Source organism: Passer montanus, unplaced genomic scaffold, assembly GCF_014805655.1.
Source record: "Passer montanus isolate IOZ18808 unplaced genomic scaffold, ASM1480565v1 scaffold7, whole genome shotgun sequence".
Lineage (NCBI taxonomy): Eukaryota > Metazoa > Chordata > Aves > Passeriformes > Passeridae > Passer > Passer montanus.
The window spans coordinates 13,728,026-13,742,209 of record NW_024372147.1 but is presented as its reverse complement, the minus strand read 5'-3'; positions in this window follow the sequence as shown (position 1 = coordinate 13,742,209).

Genomic DNA, 14,184 nt, shown 5'->3' with positions numbered 1-14,184 from the left:
ATTAATACATGCTTGCCTGTATCTCATGGATTAAATTCTTGTCCAGCAGAGAGACATGCTGCCAGGACAGAGTTTGGAGAACAAAGAGGATTCTAATTTTGGTTTTACCAAGAATATAATTTTTATTTACCACTGGGTTGACCAAAACTAGACTACTTCTGCTTTTTTAAGGGAGTTAGTGATCATACAGTTAACTCTGGCTTTATCTCATTACAGTAGTTTTAGGTAATCTTTAGAGGAGCAGGGATTGGACTTCATGTGTCTGTTCTAAACTGAGATATGCTGTGATTCTGTGACACTGTGATGGCAGTTTTAAAGCATGTAGATTATGCTCCAAAGTCTGACTTTGATAAAGAGTATGCTAAGCCATCCAATAATGTACTCTTCAGTAGTGCCACTGTATTGCTGTAGGAAATAGGTTAATTAGTAACATGTCTAATAGGTCTTTGCCCCAAAAGTAGTTTTTAAACTATGATCTCTGTTGCTGTGCTACTGAGCTTCATTTGCACATGATATTTGTACATACTGTAGCCTAACCCCCTCTTTGTACATAATGGAGCTAAAAAAAGAATGTGAAATGTCCATGAATAATGGCTTTCCACAGCAGAGGGCCATGACTGTTATTTTCCATGTCGGAACAGATTTCTGTCTCTCCCTCCACAAATCAATGAGCATCCTGGGCATGATGGGATTCCTGGATGTGCAGCTATCATAGAAGGGTTTAAAACAATTAGTCCAGTAGTTTAGGTGAATAATGACACAGGGAGAATCACTAAATGTACTTAAATACTTTTTTTCTTACCTGCAACAAATATATAAGGACAGTAATGTGGAATGAACATTCCTTCCTTTTTTTCTTTTGTTTTCTCCCCCCAATCCTGAATACAATTGGTATATCAGAAATTAAAACATTTACTAAGCTACAGAAATCTGTGGAGGAATCTGACCACTGTAACACCATACAAGTGTCAGACCATGTAACTTGGAGTGCCTGGATTTATTTAGGTGCCATTTTCCTGGTAAGCAAAAGAAACTAACTGTCTAGAGCTTCAGAAAATGTTAGGTGAGGCTGTGGGCTCTGCATTTCTGTGCAATGTTCAGTTTCACCCCAAAACATCATTTTCCTGGGCTAAAATGCCTTGTTAAAGAAAAGTGACCCCAGTTTTAGTTGTATGGTGAAGTAGGCTATAGTGGTATGCCATATCAGGAAGATTGCCAAAGGAACCAAAATTTTGGAAATGTTAGTGAATATAGGTGAAAAGTACAAAATTAACATGACTATTTTACTAAAGTCAGTGAATGTCATTTCTGGCTTAAAATTCTATTAGGGTAGACTTAATGAATTCAGCACTTTAAAAAAAAAAGTACAAATAAGAATAATTACTTCCTTTCAAATTTTGTTCTCTTAAATGGTTCTGCCAGCTCCAAGAGGTGACACCTGAAGCAGTTCATCTGTGGAGGTTGGGCCCTTCCCCAGGAAATAGTTAAGAGGTTCCCAAAAGTGTTTGCATCCACTGATGCCCTCTGCAAGCCAACTTTAATTCCACCTACTAATGCTGGATGGCATTTATCATCAGTGCTGGGATTAAGGGGTTTACCATGCATACCAGCTCTGACCTGAGTTCCCCCTATACACTCTCACTGGCATTTGTTTTTCAGGTTAGATGATGATTGACTCTCAGTATATACACATGTGATGTCATCACCTTTGAACTCTGACTGTCAGTGAATATATGAGAGATTGGCACCTTTTCAAGATTGTGAAATATGTCACTGTCTTTTTCCAGTTACACTGTCATACATTAAGTGATTCTGTCACTTGAAAGGTGAGAGTTACTGGTATGGAGTTTTACATTATGGAAATTAGCCAACAAAATATTCATCTAAAATCAATGACTGAGGAAAACATTTTTTGCAAGACATACTTTCACAGGTTTTATCTTCTTGATACAGCTGGAAGAACTCAAGTTATTCTAAAAATAGCTTTTTAGTCCATTTCTCCTGGTGTCTCATACTTTTGGCTGAGACGTCTGTCTGTTAGAAGTCCAGTTCAACCATGGCGTGAATTAATGCAAGCCTTGGCGTCAATCCCTGACACACAGGACTAGCTGTTTCCTGGAATGGAAGCAGCCCAAACATTACAGGCATCTTCCTGCCTTTGAAAGGCACCAGCAAAGCTGGCCAAAACAGCATTCATGCTCTTACTGCAGCTGCAGACAACTCTCCTCAGTGGGCTCTGTGCCTGTATGCAGGCCTGTAAACTTCATCCCTTCCTGCTCTTCTGTGGGCACCCAGGATGGGTTAACTACAAACATTTCCTCACTAAAAAGAGATGTTTTCAGTTGTTCGGTTCATATGGTGATACTTGGGCCTGTCTCTGAAGGCCTGATGTGGGACAAGGGACAGAAGTAAGGGGCCAAGGAGCACTGTTGGAAGACCTGCAAGGAGGATTTTGCATTAAATGTTTTTAGAAATGGCCACAGTGAGATTAGAGGAAAGGGCTACCCAGTTTCAGGCTTGTTTTGTATTTTGGAATTGTGGAAGAATTAGCCATTACTAGTCACAGTTTAATGCAATGCCTGGGGAATTCAATTTAAAAATTACTTCACTTTGGCCATAGTATCTTTGTACACACATACACTGAACAGAAGTGCCTGGTTAAAGCTGAGCCATCTGGTTGGTTTTAGTTCCTGTAACATCATCCAGTGCATCAGTACCTTGAGTACCACAGGACAGTAAAGTGCTGTTGAAGGAGCTGAAGAATTGCATGCTACTTGCACAAATATTTGGGAACCTTTCTCTAAGAAACTAATCAGGAAATGCTAACAAGATTTTGTTGGCATTTTTTCTGTTTTTCAAAGATGATTCTAACAACTTCTTCAAGTTATTTGCAAAAGAGTACATCTGTTTTACTGTCAGGTTGTTAGGCAACAAAAACAAGGCACATAAGTTATGCTCAAAGTATATTGTCTTACAGTTGTATACATCTGTGGTGGGTTGGTCCTGGCTGAACATCATATGCCCACCAAAACAACTCAGTCAATCCCCTCCTCTGATGGTCAGGGAGAAAGAGAAAAGTCTGGTGTGTTGAGATAAGGACAGGGAGAGATCACGCACCAGTTACTGTCACAGGCAAAACAGAGAGATTAGTTTAATTTACTGCCAATCAAGTCAGAGCAGAATAATAAGGAAATAACTCCCAAATCTTTAAACACCTTCCCTCTCCCCTCCCTTCTTCCCTGGCCAAAGTTTTCTATTGAATTCTCTGCCTCCTCCCCACCAGTGACACGGGAGGACTGGAATGAGGGTTGTATTTAGTCCATTAAGTTGCTTCCACTGCTTTTCCTTCTGCTTTTGTTGCTCCAGCATGGGACCTGTTCTGTGGCAGACAGTCCTCCCCAAATTCTCCATGATTAATCCTTTCAATAGGCTGCAGTTGTTCACTCCAGTGTGGGTTTCCCACAGGGTCACAAGTTCTGCCAACAAACTGCTCCAGCATGGGCTCTCTCTCCGTGATACACAGGTCCTGCCAAGAGACTGCTCCATAGTGGGCTTCCAACAGGGTCCACAGCTTCCACCATGTATCCACCTGCTTTGCCATGGGGTCCTACAGAGGCTGGAGGTGGATCTTGACTCCACTGTCACCTCCATGGGCTGCAAGTGCACAGCTTCCTCACCATGGTCTGCACCAGGGGCTGCAGGGGAATCTCAGCTCCAGTACCTTGAGCACCTCCTCCCTGTCCTTCTCCACTTACTTTGGTGTTTGCAGAGCTGTTTCTCTCAAATGTTCTCACTCATCTCTTCCAGCTGCTGTTGCTGAGCAGCTTTTACCCTTTATTATACATATTGTGCTTGAACAGCTATCACTGTTACTGATGGGCTCGGCCTTGGCTATCAGTGGGTCCATCTTAGAGCCAGCTGGCACTGGCTCGGTTGCATGTGGGGGAAGAGTCTGGCATCTTGTCACGCTGCTAGCACCCCTGCTACCCAAACCTGGCCATATGAATCCAGTACAACAAACCTTTGTCAATATATCAGATGGTTCCTTAATGAATTCTCAGAACTTCTGTTCTAAGTGTTCTATTTCCTTAACTGTTTTAAATTCTTCCCATTGAAAAAAAAAAAGGAAATAGTTTGTTTCCACACACCAAACCCCCCCCACCCTGTGCATAATCCCTGAAGAGATCTCAGGAATGAGAGGGTCATTAGGGAAAACAGGTGTCTTTAGGTAGTTGGTGCCTGCTGTGAGTGCTTCATCTGGAGCTTTAAAGCAAATGAGGCACTGCAGGCAAGCTTGATTCACCTTTCTTTTTCATTTTATCCACCAGTGCTTTGGTGCTTTGCTGCTTCTCCCTCTGCCACTGGGCAACTGGTAGCCATTCTTCTTGAGAACCATGTCCGTGCATGTTTCGTTAGCCAACACCAGAAAAAATAAACTGGCTTTTAAAATATTTCTTGCAATACAAAACTGCCCTTCAAGGACTTCTATGCAGAGACCTGTAAATAAGGGCCTCATTATACTTAAGCAGAGTATGATTAAATACATTCAGCTATGAATGACAAACCTCAATGTCCATGTACTCTAAACATTACATTCATTTGCAGTATTATTATTTAGATAGCATGAGGGGTAACATTTTTTTCAAAGCTGTGTATGTGCTTAGAAATCTCTAAGAGCTGATCTGAATGTGAGTAGCAAAGAGGTATTTCTAAGAGATGTATTGGTAATTTTTTTCAGCCTTTCATTTAATGGCTTTAGCACTGCTGCAGAAACATTCCTTGCTGTGTTCTCTAGAGCTTTGTCTAGCTGCAGAGTAGCTCATGCTCCACCAGTAATATTGACCTTAGTCACTGAGCACACATTATTTTCACCAAGATGAAGACGTGAGATTCCATTTCATGAGATTTCACTTGCCATGGCGGAACAGATAGACTAGGGAAGATCCTCCTCTACTTCCTGGCTATGCTATCACACCTTTCTTTGAGGCATTAAAAGCCACCTGCTGTGTCTGGCAGTCATCCTGCAGCACCCCTGCATTGCTCTTGGGCATTTTCTGGGGCTAGAAAGGCAACTTTTCTCCAGTCCCAAGGGTGAGTGAGACTTGGAGTCAGACAGTTACAATCCCTTGGAACTGAGCAGGCAGGCGCTGGCCCTGGAAATGGCTTGCCCTCACTCCACCACCATGCACTCATTCTTGCAAATTTATCATGAGAATTTTCCAGTCCAACCAGATACATCTGTTCAGAGGCCCTTTATTGTGGTGGCTTAATCTGCATCACCAGCCTAGCAGGAGGAGCAAGAAGCATGTTAATGCCTTCTGCAGTGGAAGCTGATTTGGGAGATTTGTGAGCAGAACAGCTGTACAAAGAGATTGGGAGAGATTAGAAACATATCATGACAAAATGAGGCTCATTTTAGCAAAACCAGATTGAAGTAACTGAGGAAAAAGATTATGAATTTGTGGGCACGATAGAAAGTTGGAAATCTGTAATGCTGAAAGAGAACCTGCCAGAGAGCTGCTTAAACAAGAACTGGCAGTGTAATGAGAACAAAAAAAAAAAAAAAAAAAAAGGGTCTGTGCATTTTTTGTCCATTTCAGATGGAGAAGAGGCACCTGACACTGGAATATGTAATGCAACTTGACACCATTTACAGTCACAGTGCTCCAGCAGACAGGTCCAAAGTCTGCCACTCTCAACAGAACAAACAACAGCTGCTAAAAAGTAGAAAGCTCAAAAAAAAGGAAGAAGTTTAAAACGTAGTTTTGTTTTGATAAGAGATAAATCCTGTAAATAAGGAATTTAGAACGTCTCACATTATATGAGTGCTGAAATAATAAGCCATGTGGATGGTTTGCAAAGAGACAGGCAAAATATAGAGAAAGTTCTTTAGATTCATTCTGCAAAAACAGGTTTTAGTTCTTGGTAAATCTGGGTGAGTTTTTAAATGAATATTGAGTTTGTTTCCATTTTTGTCTCATATAGTAACTGCTTATTTTGGCACACAACTCATATTTGGTCAGAACACAGTCAAGAATTAAAAACAAAGAAGAGATATATTTATATGAAAATGGGTATGGGTATGGGTATGTGTATGTGTGTGAGAAAACATGCTATAGATATGACTGTGAATGCCTCCTTTAAGCTGGGTGAACAAAATCCAGTGCCTTCCCACTGTGCCCTGTAGATCTGATGGACAGCCCAGCTGCAACCTATGAGATGCTGGCTGTTCCCCCACCTCGTCTGCCACAGCCTCCCCCGTGACTTTTCTGTGGAGTGGGGAGACCTCTGCAGACAGGATAAATCCAACATTGCTGCAGGCGTGCAGAGGGAGACAACTAGATTCTCTGACACAGCAGGTAGTTACAGAGTTTTGTTGGGGTTTTGTTTATGTGTTTCTTTTTGGGGTTGGGGTTTTCGGATTGGTTGAGTTGGAGTTCTGTTGTTTGTTTTAGTATTTGGGTATTGTTTCATTTATTCTTTCTCTTTTAAAAATCCCCTTTCAACTACTGACATATCAGGACTGCATGTATAACCTGATATATGCAAATTTTGGTCTCAACTATTTTCTAATTGAATGCTGAATTAGTAGTCCACTGCTTTCTACCAAATTTTGTGCCAAGAGACCAAGCAGTATTCTCATAAGATCTGGTGTCAGGAGATGGAAAAATGTTGTACCCTGTAGCCCAGAACTACCTTTGGAAGGAGGGATAAGCATTGTAAAACGGCTGCTAACAGAAATGTAAGCTCCACAGAGAGAAAAAGAAACCCCGCCATACAACCCTGTGCTAAACCACAAGACTTCTACAGCTCTTCTCCCAAGTCAACATGGAAGAAGTTCAGGAAGGAGCCTGACTTTACCTTCTAAGAAATCTCTGGTTTCTCTTGCATGGAACTAGTCTACCCAAGAGGTAGACTAGGATGGCTACTCAGGCTCTGAGATCTATCTCTGCTCTGAAACTTTTTCCAACTGCAGAAAGGTTTGTGTATTATTCTCCTCAAGTGTGCAAGAAAATAGGTTATTCAAAGGCAGGAACAAACCTGAAAAACAGGCTATCACCTACCATGGACCTGAACAGGGCTTCCAACAGTCTGCTGCTGGCATGCCCTCTCACTGAGAAACATGAAAACAAGCTGAGCTGGGTATGCTTCTCCAACACATAAATACTTGAGCTGAGGAACTAGCTATTCCAAACAATTCATCCTTAAATATAATACAGACTGCCTGAAAGTACCTGAAGTAAGGAAACTAATGAGTCTCACATCATTATGAGGTGGAGTTTCCTACTACTTCAATAGCATCCAAACATAACTAAGTGTGCAGAAGTCATTCCTTCTGTCCCCTGATAAGAAAACAGTTGTATTAGTCAGTCTTTTAATGCTACTCTGAATTTCAGTGTTCTGCTGTGGCCCTTTACCACCATCACCGGTCCCCTTCCAAAGTATGATTAACAGTGCAATCTCACATGACTTGGTTCGGACAATCAGTTATTTTGACCATCTTAGGAAGTTTATCAGTGCCCCCTAGAAGTTAATATTGACAATAACAATTATTTTAGATATCTTTTTGAATAGGAATAAAAGACAAGTACAACACATTCTTTGTTAATAACATTGCCACCCTTGATAACAGCTCCTACTTTAACAATATCATTATTGTAACCAAGTAAGTATTCTTTTTGAAAAAAAAAAGAAAAATGTATACGTTTGTCTGTATGTGTAATTTTCCCTTTATTCCTCAAATTTGTTTTGAAAAAAGACAGGAGGGGTTTCACTGCAGCACATAAGAATAAACAGCTACTCAAAGGTGGCATGCGCTCTTCACCCAGAGGGAAAAAACATCAGCATAAAAAAACATCAGATGGGCCATAAAGCAAAGTGAGTATCCAGGCAGGTATTTAAGGTATGTATCATTCAGACAGTAGAACACAGTGAGTCCTGCAGAGAGGCATTATGGCCTATTATATTTATAATAGAAACTCAGGCAATAGTAGAGGTGTACCCTACTTACGTTAGGTGCCCAATGAACAATCTTCTTAGATGTCATTATTGTGAATTCACAGAAACTGCCATCCAGTGAAAAGGCAATCTCCATGCCTTGGTTTCTTGAAAACAGGTAAGAGAAAATAATGACTTAAACAACCATGCAGAAAAGATACTCTTTGTTCTCAGCCTCATCATGTGCTATCTGTTACAATTTCAAACTCTGAGGATATTTAACAATATTTTACTCACACAATGTGAGTATTTTCATGCACTTGGCTGGGATGACTGAGCTGGGCTCAGAACACCTTTATTCTGGCATCTGCAAATGGCCCTGTTTGCATATGAATGATAGAAAATTAAGGTGTCTAATTAGTTTTTATGCAATGTTTCCTTCACCTTTCAAGGTATCTCAGTGTCAAGACAAAGCCAGCCTAATTAAAATTAATCGCTTGACAATTGAACTAATTTGTAACAGCTGTCATCTTCCTTACCAGCTTCTCACCAATAGTATAAGAGGAACTCTTAATTACCAAATGCGCATATACGATGTACAGAGATCATCAACCCCAACACTGCTGACTGACACACAAGGGGTAGAAGGAAATTGTTGTCTGAGGAAGCCAACTAAGTGCTCTGATTATCTGTACCTTGATAGCACTAAGTAAAGCTTTACTTGATACATTTCCTGGGACCCAGATCTCCCATCTGAACTGTATTCCTAGCGTGGAGGTGGGATGGACACACAGACCTTTGAAGGGGGAAAGACCCAATGCACTGCTGTAGCGTTTGGGGACCACCTCTGAACTTCCCAATTGCTCTGGGGGCTCTGTGGTATGGAGACTGGAATGGGAGAGGCTCCAGGGGAAGAAAGGCTGGCTGACAGCAAAGAAGAAAGCCTCTTTCCCATGCTAGGGGACACAAAAGCTCAGCAGCTCACATCTGATCATTTCACAGCATGGCTGATTAAGTAACAGTCATTTGACTTTGATTAAAATATTTGGAAAAGCTCAGTTGTTTCTGACACCCTTCCCCACTCACTGGATCTGAAAGGCTCCCTACAGGAAACAGCAAGAAATGAGGGAAGAGCAGCACAATATTTTGCTCTCAAGCATGTGTACTACACTCACTGATTTTAATGGGAGGTCTTACAGAATGCTCCCCCGAGAGCAGTATATCATGTATATGATTGTAAAATATATTTATTTAGGATTAAGGAAAAAAGATGGAAATAAATCAGAAGGAGATATTGTAACAATAACTTTGCTTTTACTGAGCATCAGAATTAGGAGCAACAAATAAAAAATGGGTAGTACATTACATAGGAAAACCTACCCCTTCCCTTACTTCAGCTTACTTACCATCCCTCAAAAATACAGAGTTTCAACAGTTTTAAGTTTATGAAGATCAAAAATGCAACATAATAAAAACTTGCACCATTTAGAGAAGGCATAGATAATAAAGCAAGTGCTTTATAATTTGCAGTGATCTATTTCTTCCTTTACATACCAATTAGCTTGCCCAGTGAAGTGGAAATTTAACTGTATCCATGAAAACATTAAAGACCATAAATTAAAAAGTAGCAATTAATTGTGTTGCCTATTTTTAAGATGTTGAAGCTTAGTTTTTCATATTCTGGCAGTCTATCAAACTCAGCTCCATTACAGATGTCTTAGAGCTGAATTGATGATGATATTCAGAAGTAAGGGCATTCTCTTCAGTAGTCCTACCCTGATGAAGGAGCTCAAATGTATAGATGGCTCATGGGACTCTATCATTCTTACTGTGTGAATTAGGAATGTTAGAAATGTCAGCTTAATGAGTCATGCAACAGTCTTCAATGTTCTAAGTCACTGGATCCAATTAATTTTCAAGTGTGCTTAAAATGAACAATGAATACTGAGAAGAAGCAGTTCAGTGGTTTTCTCCACACTCACTTTTTAACTTCTATTTTATACGTTGGACCTAATAATGCTTTCAAATAGCTATCCAAGTCAATTATTAACAATGATTGAAATTTCCAAGGAGCTGACAGTGTTTTTTCTTCAGCCTTTACATCTGCAATGAAATTATTCCAATTTGCATGAAAAAATGAGGAAAGGAAGAATGGAGGTGTTAGTGTAAAAAATGGTAATTTTTTCCCCCCTTCTTTATGCATATTTTTAGTAAAACTAGTCAGAGTGAAAACATGATAAACATGTACATTTTTAAAATATCTCCATTCTATTTGCTTCACTGAACTTGAAAACTGCTTTGGTTTTGTATTATATTTGGCATAATGTAACAACATGAATTTTGTTTCCAGTGAATCCTGTTTTTATTGAGCAGTGTGGGCCAACCTCATTGGCTGGGCTCCCAGCCATGAAGGGGAAGAGCCATTTGTTGTAACAGGCAAGGTTTTCTTTATTTTTATGTTAGTAATTTTTACCATAGCCTGGACCATTAAACTCTAGATTCTGATTAGTGTGTATCTTGCAAACAAACATTTCTGCTTAGGTACCCATTGCTGGTGGCTCTTCTCAGTTGTGGCTCACCTAAAGTAATTGATGAGAAGGTTCTCTTTCCCTATTCTCCTTACTGGGAGAATACCAGTAAGTGGAGTGTGAATAAACATGCTGCTTCAGAGGCCATTAAGGCTTCTCACCAGCTATGGCAGGCCTGTTCTTCACCTTTGAATACACGTGATGCTGTTCCCTGCCCCCTGCCAACATTCCTTCTTGCAGAAGACTCTTTGTAGAAGGGTCCCCTTCTACATCTTACCTTCCCAGTGGGTATGGATTTGTTCCAAGAGGAAAGAATGTGAACTGAGGATGCTGAAGAGTGTACACAATTTGTCCCACCTTGCTAACAACCAGTGATCTTTGTAAGCGGAGACGGGCACAGCAGCTTTTTCACTGTTGGCAAGCTGTGGACCACCACCCCAAGTACTCTTCTTACCCCCGCTGAGGAAAGGCAGCAAAGAGCCAAATGGTGGCAGCACTATATATTGCTTTAGTTGTTCACTCAGTGAGAGTGGAGCCCTGGGCACCAGAGGAAAAAAACCAAAAAATGAAAAAAACAAAACAAAAAAAACCCCAAACAAAAACAAACAAACAAAAAAACCCCAAACAAACAAAAAACCCCAAACCAAAACAAAAAAACCCCAAAAACAAACAAACCAACAAAAAAAAACCCAAAAGACCCCCAAACCAACAAACCCCCAAAAAACAAACAAACAAAAAAACCCCAACCAAAACAAAACAAACAAACCAACAAAAAAAAACCCAAAAAACCCAAAAGACCCCAAACCAACAAACAAAACCCCAAAAAAATAAACAAAAAAACCCTAACCAAAACTAAACAAAAACCAAATCCACAACAACAACAACAAAAAATCCCCAATACATAAAACAAAAAAACCCCCAAACAACCAGACAAAAAAACAACCCTAAAGGAAAAAGGAGTTTGAAAAACCCTAACCAAAACTAAACAAAAACCAAATCCACAACAACAACAACAAAAAATCCCCAATACACAAAACAAAAAAAAAAAAACCCAAACAACCAGACACAAAAACAACCCTAAAGGAAAAAGGAGTTTTAGGAAAAGAGAACATAGCAGCACACTGAAACTCCAGATCCCTAAATGCCCATGCCATAGAAATATTTTTGGAGCAAGGAAGACTGAAGCACTTAAAATCTTAGGTCTGAATTAAAGATTCAGCTTCACTGAAATGACTTTTACCAAAAGCCATCAGATTTCACTGATCTGGAGTAGTGTTCCTGGTGCCAATACTCTGTATATTATCAGAGAAATGTCTGAGAGAGCAGCTGTAAGGCCAACTTTAAAATCTAGTAAATACTGAGCATTTCAAGGCAAGGTTTGTGTTCAGATATATGGCCAATAAGAAAATCTTTCCTTTTGTTGTGGTGCTGGCAGTTCGAGACCTGCAGGTAGTATAACCTGAAAACAGAAACTGTTAGAAACATAAATATAGAGGTGGGGGGAAAAAACAACCCAAAGACCTATACACTGCCAGAAAGCATCAAGAAAATCCTCTGCTTCGAATACAGAACTTTGTCTGAAGGACTGTGTTTTAAGAGCCGAGTGACAAAACTTCAGCTTCTCTCTAAGTTAAAGAAGGATTAAAATAAAGAATGAATGAGAATGGCAAACATGTACAAATAAAAATAAAAAAAAAGAGCACAGCTTATTTATGCCACCTACTGGATTTTTCTTGAAGTGTCTTTTCAAGTGTTTTATGTGTCTGTCACTCCAGCAAATACGCTTGCATGGGAGACTACTCACTCAAGTAAAGCAGCTGAAATCCAGCTGATGACACATGAGTAAATGCATGTACAGACTGACATAGCTGGAGGAGTAGAGAGGAGGGTAGCTCTACACCTGTTTATTCTGCTAAGCTGATGGCTCTAGGGCAGCCCAGACACCCAAAGCTGCAGGCAAGCATTAAAGTTCAACACTGAGAAGCTTCCCAGCTCCTATCAGTGCCTCAAGGAATGTGCTGGCATGGTTTCCCTCCTTTGCTTGACTCCCTCTGGCTGTCTTTGATATTTTGTTCAGAATGTCCAGAGTGTGTTTATGGACATGTTGATGTTTCCAGACAATGTAGACTGGCAGTGTGCATGCTTTATCTTCTATCCCTTGCCACTCGTGTCACTGAGGCTCTTTGGGGAGTCCATAACCAGCCCTAGGGTTGGTTATGGACTATGAAATTACGGTTATGATGTGCTGGCATGGTTTCCCTCCTTTGCTTGACTCCCTCTGGCTGTCTTTGATATTTTGTTCAGAATGTCCAGAGTGTGTTTATGGACATGTTGATGTTTCCAGACAATGCAGACTGGCAGTGTGCATGCTTTATCTTCTATCCCTTGCCACTCGTGTCACTGAGGCTCTTTGGGGAGTCCATAACCAGCCCTAGGGATACAGTCTATGAAATTATCTGTCACAGTCAAAAAATATCTCAAAAACTCTCTGATTTGACCCACGGACAAAAACAAACAAACAAATAAACAACCCACAAAACAAAAATTAAACAGAATCAAGTCTAGCAGATCCTAAAATGAAATCCACTCAACTGCACTGATTTCTGGGAAATTGAAGGTCTTCACTTTCCAGGCAACAGTGTTAGAATTAAACCCTATTTAATTTGTCATCTCTCCACTGGCTTGCTGAGTCATACCAAATGTGGTGGTAGGATCAGGTTGTGCTCACATCTGACCCTCAGAATGATAGTCTTGTTAGCAAATAAAATATTTTTGCCAGGTTCAGTGGATCAGCCAAAGGCATGCAAAGGACAGATGATCACTAAGAGATGACATTAGGGACTTTAAAGAAAAAGGTCATTTAAAGGGCAACTATCATATATCTATTAAGACAAAAGAAAAAAAAATGTCTTTTGATTGTTATTTTTGTAATCAGAAATATTAATTACAGTTATTTGCAAAGGTGATGGTAAACTGCAGTAATTTTAAGTCACTGACATCATCACTGGACCGACTTGAACCAGATTTGCCCAGACATTAATTAAATGAATGACAAAATTTCCTGAAGACTTGCAGTGAAGTTATTATGATTTGTCTTAGGACTAATGGCAGTTTATGACCATCTCCTATTGCTTCATTACTCCACATATGACAAATTCAGAAGTGTGTTGTCAACCTCACCATACACCCATTAAAAAAAACTGGAGAAAAACATTGCACTCTAAACCATACTCAAAGTCTGATTTGAGCTAGCAAATCTAAAACAATTAATTTTAAATGACTGATCAGGTACTTTAAGGCATCTAAATATTTTGGTGATATTCATCCAAAACGCAAAATACCAGACAGGTACTAACAACATTAATATTTTGTTCTGTATGGTATGTTCTGTAACATTATGGATAATAAAGATCTGTGTAGTTAGCCTGAAAGGCAGTAGTAGAGAATACTAATTATGTGAAAGAGTGATGAATGAATGTTCTTCTTGGAACTGTTGCATTTTTTGCATCCTGTACTTCATCTCTGAGGTTGGCTGTCCCACTTAGTTTCTAGTGAAAAGCCTGCTTTATGTGCTGTCCTTCTCTCTTATCTTTTCTCCTTTTCCACTCCTGCAGTCATTTCTGATTTTCTTCTCCTATCTCTGTTGGGTTTATTTTATTTTGCCTTTTTTTTGTCTTTTGATTTAGCCTCCTTTCATCTACTTTTTAATCTGCATTTT